This window comes from Primulina eburnea, chromosome 17, assembly GCF_022965805.1.
Source record: "Primulina eburnea isolate SZY01 chromosome 17, ASM2296580v1, whole genome shotgun sequence".
NCBI lineage: Eukaryota > Viridiplantae > Streptophyta > Magnoliopsida > Lamiales > Gesneriaceae > Primulina > Primulina eburnea.
In genome coordinates this window covers 9,198,393-9,204,419 of record NC_133117.1, presented here as the reverse complement: position 1 = coordinate 9,204,419, position 6,027 = coordinate 9,198,393, and positions in this window count along the sequence as shown.

Here is a 6,027-nt window from a genome sequence, read left to right as displayed (position 1 = left end):
GTGGTGGCACTGTAATATCTTGGCGTTCACAGAAACAAACGCTCGTAACAACTTCATCAAATCATGCCGAGATTATTGCACTACATGAAGCAAGTCGTGAATGTGTGTGGTTAAAATCAATGACCCAACATATCCAAATTTCATGCGGATTATCATTCGATGAGAAGCCTGTGATACTAAATGAAGATAATGCTGCATGTGTTGCTCAAATGAAAGAAGGATACATAAAAAACGACAAAACTAAACATATTCCTCCTAAGTTCTTCGCATTCACCAAGGAGCTGGAGAAGAATAAATATATTGATGTTCGTGACATTCAATCAAGTGAAAACTCATGAGATCTCTTCAGAAAGGCACTTTCTATGTCAATATTCAGAAAGCACATATATAATATTGGGATGCGCAATCTACAAAATTTGTGAAGAATTGTTCATGTCAACATCAGGGGGAGTTTACGTGACTGCACTCTTTTTCCCTTAATATGGTTTTTATCCCAATGGGTTTTTCCAAGTAAGGTTTTTAACGAGGCAGTACAAAACAAGTAATGAAGACATCATCGTATCATGATCATCATCACAAGGGGGAGTGTTGAAAATAAATGATTTGAATATTGAAAAGTAATAGTTGAATATCTGAATGTTGGAAATAAGAGTTGCAAAATTAGAAATTTGTGTGTGATGATGTAGGTAATGATGTATTTTATTTTTTGGATTATGTGTAATGAAACTCTATAAATAGATCTCTCATTTGTGAAGAAAATCACAATTGAGTAGAGAGAAAAATATTATAAAGTGTGTAGTTTGGTAAATTTTGAGAGTTTGAGATTTTTACTTTTTACCATAAATTTTTACTTTTTCACAACAGTTGGGAATTTATTGATGATTTACTCAAAAACTAACAACGATAAATAAGGAGGAAAAACTTGTCCAAAAATCTATTTGAAAAACCACAATAAGTTTCAAAAATGGATTTTTCAAAAATCAAAATTTATCTAAGACACGTTATGTTTGCCTCTATCACTAGTATGAAATAAAATATCTTTGGAGATATTTTCATAAAAATGGACAAAAAACTCATTCACATTTTAATAACAAATTATAGAAACAATATATAATAATGAATTGCTTAAATAATTCATATACCTAGAAAATATCACACAGTTAATTTCTACATTAACTTTTTACGATTTAATTATTTATGACCCTTTTATATTTAATTTACATAATAAAAATATTTTCAGAAAAGAATAATGATGTTATTGCTAAAATCAATTGTCATAATAAATTTTTTTTAAAAAAGAATAAAGATGATGTTATTGTACGAGATTAAAATTTAAAAATCTTTTGTCAAAGTGATAAATTGGCTTTATAACAGGATATGAACTTGGTCGGTGTAATCTTTAATTAAAGAGTCGGTAGGTTGCCGACATTTTGTGAGAGAGTAAATGACGTTAAAAAATGTCAAACCACGTTAAAAAATTTAAATAGTGATGATTGCCATATTTTACTAGATTAGCCTCGGGAAAATAAAAAAAATGGTTAACCTACTGAATATATCGAATTGAATTTATCCTTTTTTATTCATAACTTAGATTAATTATTTTGGATCCATTAAGCCATTTATTGTACAAATTGGCTCAGATAGGTTATTGTTGGATCAATTAAATTTTAATGAATTAACAAGGTTATTGGTTTAAAAGAATTTACAGAGCCTATCCGAACTGAATTCACGAGGAAAATTGATTATTCACGCGTAAATGGTTTCTCAAAGCAAAATCAATATATCAAAGCCCAACGGATGTCTAAGCATAACTGATGGAAGCTGACTTATAGAAAAGAGATCACTGATGAGTCTGCATTACAAAATTAGTCAGACTATTCAAGTCTCCGAACATCTAGAAACATATTTGTGCATTTACATTTCTATATACTTTATCTTTGTTTTCAACTTCGTAGCCTAACTGTGAGACCCCGAGAATAAGATAGTTTTGATGACATTTTTGTAAATAAGTTGAAAAATAATGAAATAATTTAAGGACAAAATGATAATTATGTTATGATTTTTAACATAATTTTTTGAGTATTAGTTCAAATGATTTGAGATTTGGATATAACGTAGAAAACTCAAATATATAGAAGTTTCATGTTTTGACTTTTGAAAATTTTGATCGTTTGACTGGTCCAAAGGATATATCGACGATAAAATGTTAAATATATTTTTTCATTAATATAATATAATATTTAATAAAAAGAAAGCTTAAAATTGAGGCGGTGGAAATGACCGTACATCATAATGCTTTCGACGTAGGGTGAGAGAGAGGGGGGAGAGGAAACATTATTTTTACTTTCTTTTTGATCGCGCAACTTATCGGTTTATCCAATCGACGAATCGAATTTAGTTCTGAGATCGTTGACACGAGGTCTTCAATTTGAGGTATAAATTTTATATTTTTGGTGATGTTTGAAATTCTTCGATTTTTGGAATAAATCCGATAAATTGTTAAATCATACAAAAATTGAAAATTGTTAAATAATGTATGATTTTAACGAAGAAGAGATGATTATAGTAATGTTATTTTGAATTATTCCCAATTTACTGTAATCATAGAATTTTAATCGTTGGATTGAAATTGAAGAATTGTTTGTCAGTTGTTATTGATTGAAATGAATATGTTATTGATGTAGAAAGATTATTACAGTGATATCTTCAAACTATATCAACTAGAACGAAGAATTGAGGTATGTTGCGACCGGATAACATAGGACATGTATCTGTATTATATGTATATGTTTGATTGATTGGATTGAGATTACATTTCTATATGCCTTATTTATTGAGTTGATGTGGCATACATGACATGCACGTTGAGCTATGATCCTTGGATACCCTGATATGATTTGATTTGATTATGGGGTTTGTGAACACGATGCTTTGTTTGGTATTACATGACCCTTAAAGCATAGTCATTTGTGGCCCGATGATTGATTGAGAATTGAGAATTGACGACGCTTTGTCACGTTATCATTTGATTATCCCTGATTGAGGCCAGTGTGCCAGCTCGAGCATTGATTTGATAGCGATTCAATTGATTCTGAGATGTGCTCAGTGGATGGGCATTTGACTTGATAGCTCCACGACATACATGCATTATATATCATTGTTTAGATATCTGTGGTATATATTGTGGTTGCTTCAGACTGAGCTTTGCTCAGCTCAGAGGGGGCTGTTGTTGTCTTTGTATGTTGACAATGACAGGTACTTCATGTTATCAGGAGACCGGAGATGGTACTTCTCGAAGTAGTCATGGTTGATTTGAGGTTTTATGGTCTTTCCTAGTATATATGTATATGTATCTATATATCGGGGTATGTCTCGAGGATATGAGTTTGTTGTATGTAGTTGTTTTTGATTACGTGTGGGCTTGTTTTATATTGTGATGTGTTGAGACGAGACTATATTATATACTATTTTAGTATTATAATTACATTTGACACGTTTTGGGCTCATTATAAATAAAATTTAAACTCGTTTTCCGCTGTAATTAATTAACCCTAATCAGATTATATTGTAAATGATTAGGAGTTAAGGGCCTCACACAGAGTGGTATCATAACATAGGTGGGAATGCTCGATTGAGTCTTGTGTACACGTGAATAGTCACAAATGAATTGTGCGTTTGTGTTTGATTTATTTGTATTACTTGCTCCTACTTGATTTAGTTTGAGTAAGTTATTGATGAGATTGATGCTATGAGATGATGATGATGTGAAATTGATATTCATTTGTGATTTTCATCATTTGATTTGTATATGGATTCCACGAATGAAACTGCGAGTAGCAGTACTGAGAGGATAGTTGGACAATTTGAAGGATTTTCCATGGATTTAGTGATGGTTTGATTCCAGGATTTGAAACCACCGAGGTTCTTTGGCACTAAGAGTGCAGATAGAGCAGAGGCCTGATTGAAAGATATCGAGCACTTGTTTAGTATCGTTGAATATTCCAAGGCTCGGCGAACAAAATTTGATCTTCATCAATTGAAAGACCGAGTGAAATCTTGGTGGGAAGGCGCTGAGATTGGACTGAAAGAAGCCGAGATTGAAGTCACCTGGGATGTTTTCAAGGCCCAGTTTTTGGAGCAGTATTCCCTTCCTTCTTATTACACTGCTCAGGAGAATAATTCAAAAGTCTGCAGCAGAGAACGATGACTGTTGCAAAGTATGCTTCGAAATTCTCTACGTTGTTGAAATATGCACCTCACGTAGTTGCGAATGCAAAAGAAAAATATAACAGGTTTGTAAATGGTTTACATCTTGATATTTATACTTTTGTCATTTCTGGTTTGCCTACGAGCTACGCAGAGGCAGTTAAACGAGCTAAGGCCGCCGAAGCTGGATTAAGGCGATGAGGTCCACAGTATAATCCTCCACCTCCAGTGACAGTTCCGTAGCCGACCTTGCGTCCGAGAGGTAGGAATTTTAAGAAGACTGGTTCCACTGTTTCTTCATCTTCTTCGAGTTCCAGTGGATCCCAGAGAGGGAGTCCCGTGATTGTTCCTTATTGTAGTCATTGTGGAGGCAAACATACTATCGAGCAGTGTCGAGGTATGTTTGGTACTTGTTATCAGTATGGACAGAAGGCCATTTCTCTCGAGTATGTTCGAACATGGGTACGACTTCTTCTCAACCCCAGCTAGGATTTAGAGGTGGCCCCAGTATGATGAGACATGTTGTTCATGTTACTTCTTTCCAGCAGTCTAATGTTCCATGATATCGAGGTCCGAGTGGTCAGAGTGCCCAAGTCCCTTCTCAAGTTCTAGTATATGCTATGACAGAAGATCAGGCTAAGGAAGCTCCTGGTGGTGTGATTGCAGGTATTTGCATGCTTTGCGATTATCCTGCACGTGTTTTATTTGATACAAGAGCATCTCAATCATTCATATCACATGCATTTGTTGCATCCCATGATATTATGTGTACTCCGTTGTATGATACTTTGTCGATAGCCACGCCAGCAGGAAAGATTATTCTGTCTGATCAAGTTTTGCATAATTGTATATTGATATATGAGGATAATGTGATATTTCTGAATCTGATTGTCCTCCCAATGCACGATTTTGATTGTATTGTTGGCATGGATATCTTGACAACCAATCGAGCTACCATCGATTGTTTTCGTGTAGTGGTTCGATTTCGACCTGTTGATGGACCCAAATGGAATTTTTATGGCAAAGGTTCCCAGGCTAAAATTCCTTTGGTATCCTCTCTGAAAATGTCTCGACTTTTGAGTAGCGGAGATGAAGGTTATCTTATCTACGCTATTGATGTCTCGAAGAAGGAGCCTTTTTTATTTGATATTCTTGTTGCGAAAGATTTCTCGGATGTATTTCCCGATGAGATTCCTGATTTTCCTCCTCATCGAGAAGTTGAATTTATTATTGATCTTATGCCGGGGACTGCACATATTTCTAAAGCTCCTTATCGCATGGCACCATTGGAATTGAAAAAACTAAAAGAACAATTATAGGATCTTCTCGATTAGGGATATATTCGACCGAGTGTATCACCTTGGGGAGCTCCGGTTTTCGAAAGAAAGATGGTACGATGCTAATGTATAATGTCCCTGATTCCACGACTGTACTTATTGTACCAATACGAGTCTTTTCCAGCATGCTTATGTCCTCACTTAAACGCACCCCAAGAAACTTCTCACGGGGTCACCCATCCCAGAATTGCCCCAAGTCAAGCACGCTTAACTTTGGAGTTCTTATGTGATGAGCTACCGAAAAGAAGATTCACCTTCTTGATATGAGTAGTACATATCAAATCTTTTAAGCCCTCCTCAACTGCACTGTCTCATACCTGAACAGCTTCGAAATCTCTCTCCTTCCGGTGTAAGATCGGTTCATCCATGTTCCCTCCACCTAGAAGCCTGCCAGGAGCCGCTCATTGTCCGTGCAACCTCATGGCACCGGCGATCACCCCCCACCCTCTTCGACCTCGGGCCTCACATGCCCACCAGCTTTCGC